Source organism: Pinus tabuliformis, chromosome 5_1 (genome assembly GCF_031772625.1).
Source record: "Pinus tabuliformis cultivar Carrire ecotype Pingquan chromosome 5_1, CPIR1, whole genome shotgun sequence".
NCBI classification, from domain to species: domain Eukaryota; kingdom Viridiplantae; phylum Streptophyta; class Pinopsida; order Pinales; family Pinaceae; genus Pinus; species Pinus tabuliformis.
In genome coordinates this window covers 161,317,297-161,339,757 of record NC_142305.1, presented here as the reverse complement: position 1 = coordinate 161,339,757, position 22,461 = coordinate 161,317,297, and positions in this window count along the sequence as shown.

Genomic DNA, 22,461 nt, shown 5'->3' with positions numbered 1-22,461 from the left:
TCACCCTCACTAGTTTTTAATCATTTTTCATTGAAATTCTCCCAAACACATTGAGTGAGTCTAGCCATCTATCATCTTGAATATTGACTCTTGAATGATCCTAGAGCTTCTAACACTCCATTGCACCCATCACAAACCTTTCCTAAGCCTCTCATCACCTCCAACACCTCACATTTACCTCTCGACTGTATCCCGTAGGTTTCCTGTAATTCCTATAGGATCATCCTGTAGGTTTCTAGTACATCTTGTAGGTTTTCCTGAAATGGCATGTTTTGAGGCTGAATTGATGGAAAACCTCTAGGAAGTCACAAAAATCCTCTTAGGGACCCTCCACACCATCCAACCACTCCATAAACCTTCTATCCATCCTCAAACACCATTAATCCACATGTCACATCCACAAGAACATTTACTTTGCATACTTGATTTTGCGTAAAAAGATAAAAAAAGTGAAAACATATTTAGTTTAGTTTCTTTACTTGCACATTAATATTGTTTGATGCTTCTTACTTCTGCAACTTATATAGTAGCATTTGTTTTATGTTGATTTGAAATTTTTACTTAGCATAGCTTCTCAAATGGTTAATTAGGGTATGGTTTGGTTTAGCATTACATGTTGGTCTTCTCCATTACTGTAGTAGAGTAACTATCTTAGAGTAGATTTACCTTTCTTCCATCAAAGAATCAAGCTTCTTTTGACTCCATAGAAGTCTGTATTGGAACCCCAATGGTCTCTCACCAACTGAATAGTGACATCGGGCAGAACCATCACTTTTACTTGTGCATACAACATTGTGACCTCCAAGTTTGTACGAACCCCGAGTTGATAAGTAAAGATGGTAGCCCAGGAGTTGCAGCATCCTTGCTGCAATACTGGCACTCATCACTTTTTGGCGCCATTTCCGGGGAGGTGTCTAAGTAGAATGTGATTACTGCTTTCTTTTCTTCTATTTATTGTCTTCAATATTCTTCCATTAGTTTATTTCTGCAAAAACAATCTCGTTGTTTCCTTTCTTTCATTTTGCATTGTCTTCTTTCCTTTCCATTTTTGCAAGTAATATTTCAACTCAGCAAGTAGCTTTTTCATTCTGTCAATAATCTTCATTCAACCAAAAATTTCAATTCTGCAAGGACTTTCCAAGTTTGAAAAAATACAAAACCAAACGAAAAATATTTCCTTTCATGCCTTGTACGAATAGGGACAACTTAGGGAAATTTTTTCCAAGTACCCCCACCGCATCCAACAACCAACCTTCTTTCTTCTTTGGTGGCTGTGAACTAGAGGAACCCTTAGGTGAGCAACCTGACATATTTGAAGAACCTACAGAGGAAGAATAAGAAGATGAACCCATTCCTATTGAACCAATGGCTGAAAACCGAAATGATAGAGGGAATAGAGAGAGAGAGTTGAGGGTGCATTCCCCATTAGGGAATCCAATGGGGACACTAAGATGAAAAATATAAGCCCCTTTTCCCTACCTCATTTCCCTGGCCTGACCACAGAGGACTCCAACACTTTCCCATTTGAGTTTTCTATTATATGCCAAACCTATGACTATATAGATGATGAGAAAAAGTTAAAACTATTTCCATCTACCCTCAAGGATGCAACATTGCACTGGTTCATGGGTTTACCTAGAGATAGCATCACAACTTGAGCCTAGATGTAGTAGGCCTTTAACAACAAATATCGGGACTACTGTCTGTCAAAGGATACTAAAGAAGAAATTTTCATGATGACCATAGGCAATGATGAATCCTTAGAGGATTACGAAGAAGGATTCCAACTTAGTTACAAAAGGGCCATGTGCACACTTGACCCTGAGTCACTAAAGATGGTCTTGCTTAGGGGAGTAAGAGAATATCTTTTGGATACCTTACATTTGTTAGCAGGAGGAGATATCTACCAATTACCCTATGAGGATATCAAGGCTATCTTTAGAAACCATTCTAGGGTAGCCAGGAAAAAGAGTAGGGGTAGTCAACCTATGGCTAGTTCATCATCTCCCAACTCATCCATCAAGGGTGAAATTAGGAACATGTTGGAAGATTTCAAAAGCGAGATGCTACAAACCCTTGCCTTGTAAATGGACACCATGAACATTAAGAGGAAGCAGGAGGAAGCAAAGAGAGCCTTTGCCATTTTTTGTCCTAAATGCACTAGGAGGCATCCCAGGAATGAATGTCCATTGAACTCTATTGAAATTTACTTGGTATGTGAAGAAAACCACTCCACAGACAAGTGCCCTTCTTTACCTGGACTCAAAGCTGTATATCAAGGAGCTGAAGGGGTCACTGAGCAACTTTGCTACATTAACCAAAGGAGACCTCATGGGCCTAGACCATATTAGCAGGGCATGCAAGGGTCGTCCCATGCATATTACAACCCCAAGAAAACCACAACCATACCTTCTTGGGGACCCCTTGCTCATCCTTCCTGGTCTATACCGTCTCCTTGGTCCTATGCATCTTAGTATCACTCCCATCCAGCTAGCCAGTCATTTCAACCTTATGCTCTGCCACAATCTTAGTGGAATACACCACTCTAGGGGTGGAGGCCCCAATACAACAATGCTCCAGCTCTATTTCCTCCACCACCTACCCAACCACAACTCCTACACTCTGCTCCACCCAATCAATCTCAGATGCCTGCCCAACCAAATCCGAACCGAACAACATGCAGGCTCAGCAAGTATACAGTGGAGAGACACCATATCCGGCTTATGCTATGGAAATCCAGGAGATTAACCTGAGATCTAGGAGAGTTCCCGGATAACCAACCTCCACCTCCACCTAGGAAGGTTGAGGAAGAAAGAGAGGAAAGCAACTGTTATGAAACCAACTCACAAAAAGATAGAAAAGAAAGATCAACGCCTTAGAATTCAGCCTCTTCGAGGGGGCAACCTCCTTTACATTACACAAATGAATAATCCTTAGATGATACAAATGACAAGATCTCCTTTCTATATATAGGAGTCTAAGGGGTCATAATATAATCAGAACTGAAATAATAATAATAATGTAAGGGCACAATAATAACAATAGTGTGCTTCTATGGGGCACAATAATAACAATATGGGGGCTACATGGGAACAACAATATAATAAGGGGGTTGTACTAATAACAATATGGGGGCTACATGGGCACAACAATATAATAAGGGGGTTGTACTAATAACAATAAGGGGTTACACTAGTAGTATAGAGACCTAACATGCCCCTCTCCTTCAAAAAGTGTTGTCCTCAATGCTTGAGTAGTTCTTGATGTGTCTGTATAAATTCTTGTCCTCCCATGTGGAATCTTCAGCGGGTAAGTTCTTCCACTTGATGAGATACTCTGAAATTGATCTATTTCGTAGCTTTCGATATCTCGGTTCTGTAATTGCTTTAGGTTCTAATATGATTTTTCCTTCCTTGTCAAGTTCTCGCAATACTGTTTGAACTGGGATCTTCTGCAACTTTTGAATGAGTTTCCACTCCTTTGGGCATATGGATATATGTAAGGCTTGATGTTTGGAGGAACACTTCATGGAATCAAATGAATAGAATGATCATGATCACGAATAGGTGGGAGGCCTTTGGGAGTCTCAAATACCTTGGAATGATTGTCCAAAACGTTTTGGAGATCTGGAGAAATATATGATTTCAATGTGGGATCCTCTAGTGAACATAATTGCGCAATTACACCCCATTGTTCATTATTTAGAAGCTTTGTGATGCTGTTAGAGTTGATTACCTTTCCAGGTTTTCCTTCGATACTCCTCAATTCAACTTCCTTTCCTTCCCAAAATAATTTCAAGAAAAGTTCTTGAAAATTAAAAGCGATCATACCCAAAGATTGTAGCCATTGGATTCCTAGTAAAACATCAGCACCACCAATTGGAATGGAAAGCATTGGCCTATTGAATACACATTCTCCCATGGATAGCTTGATATTATGGCACTTTCCAGAGAAATTTATGGTTCCTCCACTTGCAACCATCACTTGACACTCTAGTGCTGGAAATAGGAAGCAATTCAATTCCTTGGCTATCTTACAATCAATAAAATTATGGGTACTTCCCAAATCAATCAACACTCTTACCTTTTTCTTCTTGATATGTCCTTCTATCTTGATAGTTTGAGGAGTGGTAATTTCTTCCAGTGCATTACAAGATATGGTCAGATTGATTTCTTGAGACTCGATGTGATCTTTCAATTCTTGAACATTTTTTTCTTGATATGTCCTTCTATATTGATAGTTTGAGGAGTGGTAATTCCGTCCAATGCATTACAAGATATGGTCAGATTCATTTCTTCTTTCTTGATGTGATATTTCACTTCTTTAACCTTTTTCTTCTTGATATGTCCTTCTATCTTGAGAGTTTTAGGAGTGGTAATTCTTTCCAATGCTTTACAATATATGGTCGGATTCATTTCTTCTTTCTCTGGGGTTGGTTCCTAGTGTATATACTCTTCTTTTGATGTTTCTTGATCCTTTTCTTCCTCCTCTCCACAATCAATGTAAAATAATTTCTTCTTAGCACACTTATGGCCTTTAATGTATTTGTTATCACAATTGTAACAAAGCCCTTTTTCTCTTTTTTCTTCCAATTGTTGTGGTGTAACCCTTGTAGGTTGTGGAAGGCTAGGAGAAACAACACTTCCATCTTTATAGTTGTGAGGGGTACACTTCCTTGTTGCCATTATTTTTCTTTCCACTTTGTAACAAAGCCCTTTTTCTCTTTTTTCTTCCAATTGTTGTGGTGTTCCTCTAAAGAAGGTGTTGCTCTTTGTATCCTCATAATGTGCTATCATTTCCTTCGTAAAAATTGACCACGTAACAAGTTGTTTACAAGAAGAAAGCCCTTTATACCATAAAAATTGATCCGGCTCTAAATATGAAGATGCAATACATGCCTTTTGTAATAGTGGTACACCATGTAGATCAAAATATTTCTCCATCTGTAGTATCCAATTTACTGGATCCTTTTCATCAAACTTTCTCATATTGCCTTTTCTTGATTTCAGGAGCTCGATCTTGAAATGACTGAAACTTTGTACTTTCAGATCTAAAAGTTTTGAAATTGTCTCCTGCAATAGCCCTCTAAGGCCTCTTTCTAACCCCATAAGTCTGATCAGAATTTGATTCTCCAAGAAAGAGTTAAGCCCAATCTCCTAAGATGACTTGATTATATAATGTTTTAGTAGAGCGAACTTGTACGACGCGCCATGTGTCACTGTTTCGATCTTCGGATCTGAAAACTGTGCACAGAAAACTATAGTCCATCCTCTTTCTCTAACTTCTTATGAAATTTCAATTTGTTTCTCAGAGCAAAAGTTATGACGATTTTCCCAAGGTCACTTGTTTAGGATGTAATTCGGGAGTCTGCAAAAACCCTAACTTCCTCAGATCACATATCTGAAAATATAGAGGGATAAGATATGAAATTCGGACCCGAGATTCAGAATGATTTTTTCTCAAATGAGTTTTTTCTTTAGCTTCTGAAACTTCGTAGCGAAAAGGTTATAGCGAAAATACCACGATGACCTGTTTTAGATGAAATTTTGGAGCTTGCAAAAACCCTAACTCCTCATATCATATCTCCGAAAATATAGTGAGACAAGATTTGAAATTCAAACGCGTGGTTTAGAAAGATGTCTTCTCAAATGGGTTTTTTTTAGCTTTTGTAACATCACAGAAAAAAAGTTATAGCGAAAATGGCACGATGACCTATTTGGAGCAGCAAAACCCTAGAATCCAAAGCTCTGATACCAAATGTTATGAAACCAACTCACAAAAACATAGAAAAGAAAGATCAACGCCTTAGAATTCAGCCTCTTCGAGGGGGTAACCTCCTTTACATTACACAAATGAACAATTCTTAGATGATACAAATGACAAGATCTCATTTCTATATATAGGAGTCTAAGGGGTCATAATATAATTAGAGCTGACATAACAATAATAATGTAAGGGCACAATAATAACAATAGTGTGCTTCTATGGGACACAATAATAAAAATATGGGGACTACATGGGCACAACAATGTACTAAGGGGGTTGTACTAATAACAATAAGGGGTTACACTAGTAGTATAGGGATCTAACAACAACCTTAAAGTAAATCCACCCTTTCCTGAGAGATTATCCCAACCACTCCAGCCTACCCCAGAAGAGACTGAACTTCTAGGAGAATTGAAAAATATATGTGTAAATATCCCACTTCTCCAAGCAATAAAAGATGTTCCCATTTACAATAAGTTGATTAAGGAGAAGTGCTTCAAGCATCCAGGGAGGCGAAAAAGGGATGCCCCTACCATTAATGTCATTGGGCAGCTGTCCGACTTAATGTTGGGGCAAGTAATCTATCCAAAATTTTTGGACCCTGGAAGCCCTGTAGTAGATGTGCACATCAATGGCACCATTGTTCCACACACTCTGATCGATCTTGGGGCTACCATTAATGTGATGACCGAGGACACCATGCAAAGCTCAACTCCAAGGTTCATTAAGGAAGACCACAACAGTTCTGAAACTTGTAGACCGTTCCACTGTAACCCCTAAGGGAACTATGGAGGATGTGATGGTATCCATTGACTCTTGGGAGTACCCTATATATTTCCTAGCTCTCCAACCTAAGGCTAACCTTACTGGTTACCCTCTCATCCTTGGGAGGCCATGGTTGGCCACTGCTGATGCTTACATTAGCTGCAGAGCTGGGAATATGACCATCAAGAATGGGCATATGTCCAAGCAGTTAGTCCTATACCCTCCTGCTCAACCTTCTCTAGAGCATGACTTACCTTTATGGTTGGAGGAGGAGGAAGAAGATGAAGTTTATTCCGCCCAACTTTATGCTTTAGAAGCAACCATGGGAGGAGGACAACATGATGAGGATGACTTGATTGAACACTTACTTCAAAGTCCAAGTCTCAGTTCATTACCCTTAGAAGAAGCAGTAAAGGAAACCCAGAACAATCATCCAATTGACTTATGCTTGGCGGATTCCAACCCACTCTGTGTCAAAACCATAGAATTAGGCCCAGAGAGAATCGTGAAGATCAATCCATCTCTTTCTGCTCTCCAAGAAGAGAAGTTATGCAACATGTTAAAGGAAAATCTAGAAGCCTTCGCTTGGAGTTACAAAGAAATGAAGGGAGTGCACCCCTCAATGTGTACTCAACACATATACATCAAAGAAGGTTGCAAGCTGGTCTGAAAACCACAAAGGAGGATGAATCCAACTCTTAAAGATATAGTCAAAGAAGAACTGCAAAAAATGCTAGAAGCAAGATTCATTTACCTTATCTCCGACAGTGAGTGGGTCTCTCCTTTGGTTTTAGTTCCCAAGAAAAATGGTAAGTGGAGAATTTGTGTCGATTACAGGGAGTTGAACAAAGCCACAAAGAAAGATCATTTTCCTCTACCCTTCATTGGCCAAGTGCTAGATGGCCTGGAAGGGAAAATGTTTTTCTCTTTCCTAGATGGATTTAATGGGTATAACCAAATCCAGATCTACCCAGAAGACCAAGATAAGACCACATCCACTTGTCCTTGGGGTACTTTTGCCTATAGGGTCCTTCTTTTTGGCCTATGCAATGCTCCTGCCACTTTCTAGAGACCAGTCTTGAGTATTTTCGCTGAATTAGTCCATGATGCCGTGGAGATTTATATGGATGATTTTACACCTTATGGCTGTGATTTTCAAGAAGCCCTGTCTAACCTAGGCAAAGTATTGCACAAATGCATTGAAATGAACCCATCTCTCAGTCCTGAAAAATGTGAATTCTTAATGACTATAGGGACCATACTAGGTCATTCAATATCTCAGCAAGGACTGCAGGTGGACCCAAACAAATTAACTATCATCCACAGGGTCCCACCTCCTCAAAAGTAGAGAGATGTCAGAAGTTTCCTAGGGTTAGATGGATACTACCGAAGGTTCATAAAGGACTTCAGCAAGTTGGCCTCTCCTTTATTTGGTTTGTTGGCCAAAGACTCTGAGTTTATATGGTAAAAAAAGTTGTCAAGAGGCCTTATACATCCTAAAGGATAAGTTAACCACTGCACCAATTCTCCGAGGCCCAAATTGGGCCCTCCCCTTTCATATTCATGTTGATGCCTCACACAAAACCATAGGAGAAGCCCTAGGTCAGATAGATGAAAAACTGCCTTATGCTATCTATTTTATCAGTGATAATTTATCAAAGGCTGAGCTAAATTATATAGTGATCGAAAAGGAACTCCTGGCTATTGTGCATTCATTAAACAAATTCAGGCATTATATTACAGGCTATCAAACATTTGTGCATACTGACCATGCTGCAATCAAGTATTTAATGAACAAACCAGATGTGAATGCTCGAATTATAAGATGGTTACTTTTATTACAACAGTTTGATCTAACCATTGTTGATAAGCCTGGTAAGGAAAATATTGTTGCAGACTTTTTGTCTAGAGTAGATCTGTTTGTAGGTGAAGAAGGAATGGTGGATGACCAGTTACCGGACGAGCATTTATTTGATATTTCAGTTCTCTCTCCGTGGTTTGCTGATGTAGCAAACTATTTAGTATCAACACAATTCCCACCAAACTTGTCTTCCAAAGAAAAGAGCAAGATAGTCAGGAAAAGTGCCCCCTTCACTTGGATTGGGGGCAATCTTTTCAAATTTGGCCCAGATCAAATCTTGAGAAGGTGTGTTAGGGAGGAGGAAGTCTTTGAAATCCTTCTGATCTGTCATGATGGGCCTTGTGGAGGTCACTTTGCAGTGAAGAGGACAACATTCAAAGTGTTACAAGCAGGCTATTATTGGCCCACTCTTCATCAGGATGTGAAAAAATACACTAGTCAGTGCGATCGATGCTAGAGGATGGGAAGGCCTACTTGAAGAGATGAAATGACTCTGCAGCCTCAAGTGAATTTTGAGCCATTTGACAAGTGGGGCATGGACTTCATTGGGCCTATGGACCCTCCTTCAAAGCAAAAACAATACATTATTGTGTGCACTGATTATTTAACTAAGTGGGCTAAAACCAAGGCAATTAAGGCAACAATAGAAAAGAAGGTGGCTGAGTTCCTAAGGGAGAATGTATTCTACAAATTTGGGTACCCTAGAGAGCTGGTCACAGACCAAGGTAGCAATTTTACCTCCAACATGATTGAAGACTTGCTTAGCCATCACAAGATCAAGCATAGAACCTCCACTCCCTATCATCCACAAGCTAATGGGGAAGTGGAGGTGACCAACAAATCACTGGAGGGCATCTTGACCAAAGTGGTGAGAAACAACAAGAAGGATTGGGTAGAAAGGCTACCTGAGCCTATAATACCACATGGAAGACCACCACTGGATTCACACCCTATGAGCTGGTCTATGGGAAAAAGGCCTTGTTGTCCATTGAATTTGAATATAACACATTAAGGATGGCAGCCCAACTAGATCTGGATCTCAGCAGTGCACAGAAAGAGAGATTGTTCCAGTTGAATGGTTTGGATGAATTCAGAATGTAGGCCCTCCTACATACAGAGGTAGTTCAACTTCAGAGGAAGATTTGGCATGATAAAAATATCAAGGAGAAGCAATTTCAGGAAGGTGATTGGGCGTTGTTATATGATTCTAGGAAGGTGATTGGGCGTTGTTATATGATTCTAGGTATAAAGACTTCAAGGGCAAGTTAAGGACAAGATGGCTCAGACCTTATGTTGTGGAAAGATGCCATGATAATGGTTCAGTGCAAATCAGAACCATAGATGAAGAAGCCATTCCTTTGCTTGTTAATGGACACCGATTGAAAATTTACAAGAGACCTTTATCAAAACAAGAGTTCATTGATGATATCAATAAAACAGTGATGATAGTGGAGCAAGTTCCAGCTCCTCCCTCATCAAATCACTGAGAAAAAGAAAAAAGAATAAGGACTCAGGTGAAAACCTCCATGAGGCGCCTGAGTCCCATCATTGGGTTGAAAACCTCTTGAGGTAGCTCAGTGGTGTAAAAAAAAAAAGAAAAAGAAATATCCCTGGGTGAAAACATTTCTTGAGGCGCCCAGGGCAAACAGCTAGGGTGAAAACCTCTCAGAGGCAGCCTAGTTGTTTTTAATATATATATATATATATAGATATATATATTTAATCATGAAATTTCCATTTGCAGGTGGGCAAGAAGGATGGTCAAAGAGAAAAAGAGGATCCCAAGGAGACCCCTTCCACTCACATATTTATTCTTTCACTCATTACTATGTTTCCCTCCATCATTTCTGTGATTTTTCCACTCCATTGCTTCAGTTTATAAAAATATTGTGTTTTCTACAAGATCCCCTGAAAACCTACAAGATGATCCTGTAGGAATTACAGTGACCCAGAAATCCTACAAGAAGCAATCAGAAGGAAAATTATGGACTTGTTAGGCCCCTAAAATTCACCCTCTTCATGATCTATCACCACACCTTGTCCACCATCATCATCCCTGCACTCACCATTCAAAAAAATCAGTTTCAAGAGTTTTTTTCCCAGTCTTCAAAAAAAGGAAACAGAGAGGAATAAAGAGAATCACCTGAATATTATTTGCTCTCCACACTCCCACTCCTTCTTTCCATCCATGTCACCATCCTCACAGCCCAACAATAAAAATGATTAAAGAGTTCTGAGGGAGAAGTAGTTACAGGACATCCTGTAGTAGCCTATCCCACAGAATACCAATCACACCAACAATAAGTCTTCACCATGATGATATAGGAGCTCTAAAGTAGCAGCATCATATCTTCAACCACAGGTACCTGCAAAAACAAAGAAGCCATTATTAGACAACAAGAGGAGGAAGAAGAATGACATGTGGCAAATATACACAACAACACCTCTGGTCTTCGACAACTGCAACATAGCATTGGAACCACAGGTAAGTATCCAACTCGCTCTCTCATATGCATCATGTAGTCAAAAAAATGTAAGGGTTACGAGATAGTTGGTTTATAAGTGAAAAGGTGGCTAGTTAACTTGGCCACCTTCGTTCAGTCAACACATGCACAACCGAGTGTCCTCTCACACGTGGCTGCAGTCAACTCAAAGACAGAGAAGGAGTAGGACAAAAAGTGGTTAAACTATGGATCCATAAGGTGGGAGCTGATTACGAGGAGTGGGAAATGATGAGGTGGTAGTGGGGACCAACGATCCAAAAATGGAAACGTACCTTTGCTTCCAGCACACCACCTCACCCCGAATCACCATAAGAGGAAATAAAACATCATTCCCATGCATTCATGCATTTCACCTCCTCAAAACTCCCTCACTCAAGTCGCTCTCATACCCAGGCAACCCACTAGAAGAAAAACTCCATCATTTCACTGCACAGGAATTCCTATAGGACTTCATAGGAATTCCTATAGGAGCATGCATAGGAATTCCTACAGGATACACCTAGATTATCTACGAGATTGGCAGAGAATATTTCAGAAGGGATATCACGGGAGATTGGCCACTGCCAAAAATCTAAAGAGGTAGGCTTTGTAATTACATCCCTCTTTGCAAGTAAATGAACCAAGAATCCTCTAAATTTGAGTGAATTTAGCAACTGTGTAAAGGGAATTACGTACACAATCATCTCTGTTTTGGTTCTACAATTGAAAATTGTTTCAACCCTCTCATTTTCTCCTCAATCTTCACCAGCAAGATGACAGGAGGGTTTAATAGGAGAGATCCCACCAACACTGTGAGAATCCAACAACACCCCCAAGTGCTTGAAATCTTCACACGACATATTTGGATGGGGTTTTCGAAAAATTCAGAGGGTATGATGATGAGGTGGCTCAAGAATTTTCTCTCTCCCTCACTCCACTCACCAGAATCCATGCCATTGTTGTAATAAGGGGCCTCACTATAGATCTCACCCCTGAGCTCATCAACAAAGTCACCACACTCCCCTTGGGAATACCATGGAGAAAATAAGACAAAGTAGATAGCCAGGTTGCCAAAAGAAAATTATTTTTAGAAGGTAAGGAACCCTTTGAGGAAAAAAATGGAGTAAGGAGGGAAACTCTGCCATATCCATGGAATGAGGTAGGCTACCAATTGATCAAATACATCTTATGTGAGGGTAGGTATAGTGTGGTATATGGCTATCATTTCAATATCCTTGAAGAATTAAGATTTGGAGCAGAAACACCCCCTCACCAAAGGCTCAACATCCCATACTTCCTGCTTCAATCACTCATAGACTCAAGCATCAAAGTGAAGGAGGGAAATTCCAAACAGTTAGCTCACCATGGGTTGATTAGGATCCTCATAGAAGATGCCCTCCAAAACCTTAGAACTCCTATAACATGGTTAGTTTTCAGAGGCATGCTAGCAGAGGATGACGTCAAAGCTCTCACTTATGATGTTATTCCTACTGTTGGTGAAGAGGAGGTAAAACAGGAAGAGGAAGATACAAAAGAAGAAAAGGATGGGATGGATGAAGAAGGAGCTGACACAAAGGAACATGAGGAAGATATAGAAGAAGAAAAGGATGAGATGGATGAAGAAGGAGCTAACACAGAGGAACATGATGAAAATGAAGAAGAAGAGGGAGAAGAGAAGGAGGATGATGAAGAAACAGAGGAGGAAATTAAGGAGGAAACTGATAGAGATGATGAAGATCTACAAGAAGAAGAAGACATGAAGGACATAGAGGAAGAAGGAAATGGAAAAGAGGGGACATAAAGCAAGGAGGAGTCACCTAGGGTGTCTCCAGAAGTCACTGAGAGAGAGGCAACAACTGCCCTCACTTCTCTTCGCACCCCAATCAAGCAAAAAGGAAAAAGGCAGAGGCAAGACCCATTATATTTCAGGACAAGAAAGAGTACGAGAATAAGACAGGGGAAGCCCCAAACATCAACCAAAATTCCTATTGTGATTGCAGACTCCCTTACACAAAAAGACAAAATGCCTTCCCCTACGTCCCCTATCACTTATGTGAGGAGGCCTACTACTAGATCCACTTCATCCAAGGGAAAGGCAATCCTACAGAATACACAACAAAATCTACAGGAAGCAAATACAGTCCTACAGGATACTCTACTGAATCTACAGGAGGCACAGAAAATGAAAAGAAAGGTAGGGGAGCAGCAAGAAACTAAAGAAGAGGACCCAGAGACAAAAGAACCCAGCCCCCAATGTAACTTGGACTCCTATTACCAGTTTTAGAAGGAGGCAGGGTCATACCTCAAAAATTTGCCATCCCACTATTCTTCGAGCTTGAGAAGGAGAGGGCTAGAACTCACCGATGGATGCATATCACCAAATCAAAGGAGGTGGAAGACATTGGGCACATGGAAGAGAAGCTTAAGGAGATGGGCAGGGAGCTAAGTGGCTTGAGGGACAAAGAAGCTATAATGAGAAATCAACTAGAGATAGAAAATGCATGGCTAAGGGGACAACTGCAAGAAAGAGAGAATCAATTGGCATGTATGGCCAATATCTCCTTGGAAGCAATCTAGTGTAGGATGCCAGATAAATCCTATGCTTTCTACCTCAAAGAACACTGGATGTAGTTTCAGATTAAAACCCTAGCTTAGAGAGGAACCATGCCATTTCAGGACTATAGGCAGTTTATTGATCTTTGTGATCAAAGTACACTAGAAGATATGGCCAAAATGACTGAGTTCTTTTTTCACAACATGGCCCTTACAAACATGAATGTATGGGACCCTAATACCAAGCTAGGAGATCTACAATTAATGGCTTTGGCATCATGGATGAACCATGAAGAGTCAAGAGATGTAGAGATGAAAAGGATATTGGTAAGAGAGCAAATTGAACCTCTTTTGATCAGAGATGAAAAATCAAATCCCCTGGGCCTCATCAGTACCCATAATTTGATTGCAAATGATCCTTGGCTAGCACCTAGATATCTTGCTATCCAAGAGCAAGCAATTTCACATTTTGAGGACATTTTCAGGTTGCTAGGAGATGATAGTATACATGCTTGCCTGAGGAGATGGAACACTCTGCTATACATCTTAAAGATAAGAGAATATCACTCTTCTTAAAGGTTGAGAGAGGCACTCAACAGGACACCTATGTATAAGAAATCTATGCAAAGATTGAAGGTCAATTGGATAGGCCTAAAACTCAGTCCACCACTACTCTTAGGGATGCTAGAAGGGATAAACGAAGAAGAAGAAAAGAGGCAATGGGAAGAGGTAGAAAAGAAAGCAGGATTCTATAAAAAGAGGAGACCACAACAGAGGCATGGGATGTCAGAGAGGCCACCAGAGCCATGAAGGATATGGATATTGACTAAGTTGCTCAGAGGATGAGAAACACTTTCAGTAGGGGGTGATGATGAGCCTCATCATTGGGTAATTATATGGGCCTTAATTCACGTCCTAGCTTAGTCAAACCAACTTTCTCATAGCTTATTACATGTTTTTGATTATATTTTGTTTATGAGGTGAGTTAGAGTTGGATATTATGATTTTTGGTCTAATATGCATTGAATGCAGGATTAAAGGAGAAAATCAAGGAATTTTGGCAAAGACCAAGGTCAAAACTCAAATAGGACAAGGGAGAGGGATTATAGGAGGAAAATCCTCCTCATTTACTACTCCTCCATTCGAATATTCCTCCATTCATCACATCAACTTGGAGTGCAAACAACCAAATCATGAGGACTAGAAGGCAGTTGAGCAAGTGAGAGACAAAGCACCAGTTTATCTCGAGTTTGGGAGCAGAGCCTCCCTAATTTTAAGGAATTCATTGGTGTTAGAAAATTATATATTATGGAGCAATGGAACACATAAAATATTGCAGAAATATAAACACAGAAAATGCACAAAACAAGAGAGACACAGATATACGTGGTTCACCCAGTTTGGGCTACGTCCACCCTGAACAGCCAGTCCTTCCTTTCTATTATCCAGCAAAATGAAGAGACACAACCTACATCAAATCCGCTGTAATATCCTCTGTTTTCTCTCACAGTCTCACCTCTCTGTTTCTCGCTCATAGAATACACATCTATCACACAGCCTCAAATACAATACCCTCATACAAAGAGAGGGGTTGCCTTCTAGGGCAAAAAAAACCCTAAACTAAACATAATTTCTACCGTCAGATCATCCGCCTAATGAACGGCCCAGATTGACTAGAAATTACTATACTTTTACAAGGCAATTTTACAGCTGTTTTTAGCTTTGGGGACGCTGCCCCTGAAACCCCATGCCAGCAGCGCCCCCCCCTGGACCCCCCCTGCAGTGAATGTTTTACGGGCGGCGTTGCCGCCCCCATTTCGAACTGGGGTCCTATGTGGCGATACCTTTGAATATAGAAGATAATCAGGCTCCATACCCAATAGTTGGGGACTTCAGATGTATAAGTAGAGAGGCCTAGGACCTCAGTAGGATTCAAATTTTTGATTGTAAAACTCTACTCTATTTTCGAGCTACAAAACTTGTGATAATTCTTTTGATGTAATTTGTTGTTTTGGTAATAAGAATGAGTTTTGTGTTGAGACAACACTAAGTTAACTCAGAGGGTTGAATCTCTTGTGTTAGGGCCCAACCCTAGTAGCCAAGGCTCCTCTTGATTGTACATGTATGTTTAGTGTAGATTCATAGCTTAATTGTTAATTTGCTTATTAGATGCATTTCCATTACAAGTAGTGTAGATTAGATTGGCTGTGTGATAGTTTGCTTCCAGTTGTGCCTTATTTAAAGTAGCAGGTTATCAAGGAGAAAAAGGATCACCACAAGGTTGTTAGTAGGTGTCTCGGCCTCACTTCCTCCCTCTAGGACCATGACTTGAGGAAGGGACCCTTAAGCAGCCCCAAAAACACAGATTTCTAGCTCGTTTATGAGCTTTGGAGTTTGATGTCTTTACCTTAGTATTTGGTTAATGTTGCAAGGTAGATTTCATTGTCATCTTTTTCATCTCCATTTCTACAGTAGGTCTCACTCATGCTTTCATTCCTTTCAGAAACTTTCGTCATGCATAGTATAGGCAGTTGACTCATTAATTCTGATTTTCTAGTTTATGAAAATGTATCTTGTTGCATAGCTTTTTGGAAGAAACACATGTTTTATGTAGAGTAGGTGCTTCAGGAGGAGAATAAGACTTCATAGCCAACATCCACCTTCCACTTCATCCACCTTAGCCATCCCTTGTTTTCACCATCACCCTCACTAGTTTTTCATCATTTTTCACTAAAATTCTCCCAAACATATTGAGTGAATCTAGCCATATATCATCTTGAATATTGAATCTTGAATGATCCTAGACATTCTAACACTCCATTCCACACATCACACACCTTTCCTAAGCCTCCCATCACCTCCAACACCTTACATTTACCTCTCGGCTATATCTTGTAGGTTCCTGTAATTCCTACATGATCATCATGTATGTTTTTAGTACATCCTGCAGGTTTTCCTGAAATGGCATGTTTTGAGGTTGAATTGATGGAAAACCTCTAGGAAGTCACAAAAAACCTCCTAGGGACCCTCCGCACCATCCAACCACTCCATAAAACTTCTATCCATCCTCAAACACCCTTAATCCACCTTTCACATCCACAAGAACAATTAGTTTGCATACTTGATTTTGGATAAAAAGACCAAAAAAGTGAAAACAGATTTAGTTTAGTTTCTTCACTTGCACATTAGTATTGTTTTATGCTTCTTACTTTTGCAACTTAGATAGTAGCATTTGTTTTATGTTGATTTAGCATTTCTGCTTAGCATAGCTTCTCAAATGGTTAATTAGGGTATGGTGTGGTTTAGCATTACATGTTGGCCTTCTCCATTACTGTAGTAGAATAACTCTCTTAGAGTAGATTTACCTTTCTTCCATAAAAGAATCAAGCTTCTTCTGACTCCATAGAAGTCTAGCTTGGAACCCCAGTGGTCTCTCGCCAGCTGAACAATGACAACAGGCAGAACCATCACTTTTAATTGTGCATACAACAGTGTCACCTCCAAGTTTGTACGAACCCTAGGTTGATAAGTAAAGCTGGTAGCCCATGAGTTGCAACATCCTTGTTGAAATACTAGTGCTCATTAATGTTATTGGGCATGGATTGGTTGTACCTTCATAGAACCAAGGTGGATTGTTATGAGAAAGCTATTGAGTGCTTGGATGACAATGGAGAACCAAGAGTTTTACAGGGAAGGAAGAAAGCCACATCAGTTAGGATGGTGAAAACTATGTAAAAAAAGCATAGCTGTAGGAAATGGTGTGTGTTATTTGCAATACACATCTCTAGTGACAAAGGGAAGGAAGTTGAGAATGCAGATGTTTTGATCAGGTACCCAGTTCTACAACAATTTTAGGATGTATTTCTTGAGGACATTTCAGAGTTTCCACCTCATAGGGAAGTATAATTTTCTATTGAGTTGGTGTAAGGGGCAACTTTGACATCATAGGCACCTTATAGGATGAGTACACCCGAGTTAGTAGATTTTAACCTGTAGTTGAAGGAAATTCTGGACAAGGGATACATTAGGCCAAGTGTATCCCCATGGGGCACACCAGTATTCTTTGTGAAGAAGAAGGATGGTACTCTCAGATTGTGCATTGACTACATGCAGTTGAACAAAGTGACTATTAAGAACAGGTATCCATTACTGAAGATTGATGACTTGTTCAATTAGTTGGAGGGAGAAATAATGTTCTACAAGATTGATTTGAGATATGGATATCATCAGGTATGCATTAAAGAAGAGGACATCTACAAGACATCTTTCCAGAAAAGGTATGGGCATTATGAGTTTTTTGTAGTTCCATTTGGTTTGACTAATGCTACAACTACATTTATGTGTTTTATGAGTAGTGTGTTTCATCTGTATTTGGATAAGTTTGTTATTGATGACATATTGGTATATTCTAGAAATGAGGAAGAGCATGCTGAGCATTTAGCAACAGTGTTGAGGTTGTTGAAAGAGCATCAGTTGTATGCTAATCTCAACAAGTGAAGTTTCTTTTAGACTGAGGTACACTACTTGGGACATGTGGTTTCCAAGGATGGCATAACAATGGACCCGGAAAAGGTAAGAGCTATGATGGAGTGGGTAGCTCCCACGAATGTAGATGAGGTGAGATATTTAATGGGGTTAGAAGGTTATTATAGGAGGTTCATCAAGAACTTCTCACAGATTTCTTATCCTATCACATCCTTGCAAAGGAAAGGAAAGAGGTTTGAATGGATAGAGGATTGTGTGAACAGTTTTGAATAGATCAAGCAGTTGTTGACACATGCACCAGTGTTAAAGATTTAGATCCGAACAAAGAATTTGTAGTATGTACAGATTCTTGCAAGAGAGGACTTGGTGGATTCCTTATGTAGGAAGGACAGGTGGTATGCTATGAGTCACAAAAACTAAATGAGCACGAGAAAAACTACCCAACATATGTTCTTGAGTTGGCAGCAAATGATACATGCATTAAAGATGTGGAGGCACTATCTTATGGGTAGGAGGTTTGTATTGATGACTGATCACAGTTGGTTGTAGTATCTATTTGACCAACCGAATTTGAATGGAAGGCAGGCTCGGTGGTTGGCCATGACCAGTGAGTTCGGTTTTGAGATTAGATATATGAAAGGTAAAGAGAACAGGGTGGAAGATGCTCTTAGCAAGCAGATACAGGTAAATCACTTAGCAACTATGAGCTCCTATGGGATAGACTTACATGATAGAGTCTTACAGGATGGTCAGCAGGATGACAAGTATATGGAGATTGTGCACAGGCTATAGGAGAGTACATGTTGTAGTATAGGTACAAGTACAAGTGGTAGTACAGGTACATGTACATGTAGTAGTACAAGTACATGTGGTAGTACATGTATAGGTACATGTACAAGTGTAGGTGCATAGGATGAGGACTATCGTCTCATAGAAAAACAATTGGTTAGATTTAGAGGTAGGATATATGTGCTAGACAACAACGAGCTCAAGAAGTTGATCTTGAGTGAGTTTCATGTGAAACCATATTCAGGTCACCCAGGCTATTAGAAGACATTGAACGCAGTGAAGAAATTCTATAATTGGCTGAATCTGAAGGGAGATATAGCAGAGTTTGTGGCTAGGTGTTTGGATTGTCAGCAGGTGAAGGTAGAGTTTAAGCATCCAAGTGGACTGCTATAGCCAATTACAATCACATAATGGAATGGGAGGTCATTTCCATGGAATTTATCACAAGTTTTCCTAGGACAATGAAACAACATAATTCCATCATGGTTGTTGTGGATAGGTTGACAAAGGTTGCACACTTCATTCCAATGAAGTCTACATTCTTAGCGAGGGGTGTGGCACATGTCTTCATTAGGGACATGGTCAAATTGCATGGAATTATAGAGAAAATTGTGTCAAAGAGGGATGCAAAGTTCACTTCCAAGTTTTGGAAGGATTTATTTGCAGGTTTGGGAACATAGTTGGCCTTCAGTACAACTTATAATTTGTAGACTGATGGACAGACAAAGAGGGTCAATAGGATGATGAGCCTCATAAATGGGTAATTATATGGGCTCATTTTGCCTCCTAACCTAGTCAAATCAACCATTCTCTTAGCTTATTACATGATTTTCTGATTATATTTATGCTTATAGAGTGAGTTGAGTTAGTTATGATGCCATGTGGTCTAACATGTGTTTAATGCAGATTATTGATGATTTTTGAGGTCAAAGTCAAGGATCCAGTGGAAAAATGGAAGCAATAACTCGAAGTGGACAAAGGAGAGGACTTATAAGAGGGAATCCCCCTCATTTATTGCTCCTCATTTCGAATTCCCCTTCATTCAGCTTGGAGTACAAGCAACCAAATCATGCACTAGAAGGCAACCGAGCAAGTGGAGGATGACTAATGATTATCTCGCGTTTTGGGAGCCAAGCCTCCCTGATTTTAAGGAAGCTATTGGTAGCTTCATTTGTATAAGTAGAGAGGCCTAGGGCCTCACTAGGGTCAAATTTTTGTTGGATTTTTGCTTATGTAAACTCTGCTCAACTTCAAACTTTTTTGTGACAGTTTCATGTAATCTTGTTATTATTTTGATAATAATGATGGAATCCTTTTTGAGCTAGCACTGAGTTACCTCATAGGGCTGAAGCTCTTGGGTTAGGACCCAATCCAAGTAGCCAAGATCCTCTTTACTTGTATTTGTATGTTTTATTTCAGTTTGTAGATTAGGCTGCTGTTAGATGTATTTCTTTTATGGTTAAGAATAGGTTGCTTTTGATGATTTAGTAGTTTGCTTCCATTTGTGCTCTCTATAGCAGGTTAAGCAGTGATAAAAAGAAGATTCAAAAGGATAGCAACAATGCCTTGGCCTCTCTTCCTCCCTTTGGGACCATGATTTGAGGCAAAGACCCTCTTGTTGCCCCAAAAACACAGATTTTCCTCATTCATAGGACTTCTAGTGTTTGCAACTTTTTAGTAGGTTAATAGTCCAGTTTTGTTTGCTTCAAATCTTGTTCATCATGCTCACTTATTTATTTGCAATAGTCTTCTTTCATGCTTTCCTTTCTTGCATCATTCCTTAGCATTTACTTTCATAGATCATAGTTTAGACTAGTTTGATGCAAAACTCTGTTTTTCTAGATGCACTCATTTCATTGCTTGTTTGATCTTATTGGTTGAATGTCAGTTCCTTTGCAGTAGATCTATTCTAGCAGTATTTAAGCCTATCAACCATCCCATCCTCCATCTGATCCATGCCCTACAGTTCGCCCACGTCTCACCTCAATTCTGCCTTAGTTTCCTGCATTTTACATAGAATTTCTTCTTCTCTCTTTGAGCAAATCCAATCATATTTTTCTCTCTTGGTGGTTCATGGCAGACCATAGGTGCCCTAACACCTCATTCAAACCTTCATCAACCTCTTTCACCCACTCTCACACCCTCAAAATAGTGAAAACTGCTCTCGGCCTCCTCCTGTAGGCCTCCTGTAGAACACTATTTTTCCTCCTGTAGATTTCTTGTGTTCTCCTGTAGACTTTCCTGTAGGCTTCCTTTTGAAGGCTGAGTGCAAGAAAAGCCTCCAGAAGGCCACTTGAGACCTCCTAGGACCCATCCACATCATCCTACACCCTCTCAAGTCCCAAAACCGCCCTTCAACACCACCTATTCACTGCCACATTCACACACAATAAATTACATGCATGTCAAATTCACATAAAAATACATAAAAATCAAAAATATGTTTTTTTGTTTATTTACTTCCAGAAATAGCATAGTTAGATGTTGTTTACTTCCTTGAATAGGTAATGGAATTCCTTTCATGGTTTTCATAGCGCTTTCTGCGAAAAAAGAATTAGTTGGTTAATTAGGATTCACTAGTCTTGCTTTACATTTCAATCTTTCTCCTTTCTGCAGTTAGAATAGCATCTATCTTTCTTTCCTTTCATCACATATAGAGCTTCTTCTGAAATCCATAGAAGTTGGCTTGAGCTCCTAGTGATCTTGCGTTGACTGACCAAGTGACAACTTGCAGTAAGAACTAGTACTTGTGCATACAACACCGATGCTTCCAAGTTTGTTACGAACTACCGGGTTGATAAGAGTAAAGTAGGCAACCCAGGAGTTGCAGCATTATTGCTGCAATACTGGTACTCACCACTTTTTGGCACCATTGTTGGGGAAGAGTCAGAGTATTATGTGATTATTGCTTTTTTCTATTTCTTCGTGCAACATTCTACTAATAGTTTATTTCAGTAAAAGTAGAATAGTCATTTCTTTTCTTTCAGTTATGAATTTCCTTGCTTTATTTCTCAATTCTGCAAATTTCATTTCAGCAAAAGTAGACTAGTCATTTCTTTCCCTTCAGTTCTGCATTTCCTTGCTTTCCTTTTCAATTCTGCAAATTTCCATTCAGCAAGTTTATTTCAGCTAGTTGCAATTTGCTTTGTTCAAATCAATTTCAGTTTCTGCAGGTACTTTCAGTGTGGGGAAAAAGAAACAAAAACCAACAAAAAATATTTCCTTTCATGCCTTGTAGGAATAGAGATAACTCAGGAATTTTTTTTCCCAACACCCCCACTGCTTCACACAGCCAACCTTCTCTCTTCTTCGGTGGCTGCGATAAAGAAGAACACTTAGGTGAACAACAAGACATATTTGAAGAACCTTTAGGGGGAGAAGAAGAAGAAAGGATTCCTTTGGAGCCAATGGCTGAACACAGAAATGCTAGGGGGAATGGAAAGAGAATAGAGGGTACCTTTCCCATTCGGGAGACCAATGGGAACACCAAAATGAAGAATATAAGCCCTTCTGCCCTACCTCATTTTCATGGTCTGACTACAGAAGATCCTGACACTTTTGTTTGAGTTTACTATTATCTGTCAAACCTATGACTATGCAGAAGACGAGCAAAATTTGAAACTATTCCCTTCTACTCTTAAGGATGCAACACTGCGTTGGTTCATGGTATTACCTGGCAATAGCATCACAACTTGGGCTTAGATGCAGAAAGCCTTTAACAACAAGTATCGTGCATTCCTTAAACAAATTCAGACATTA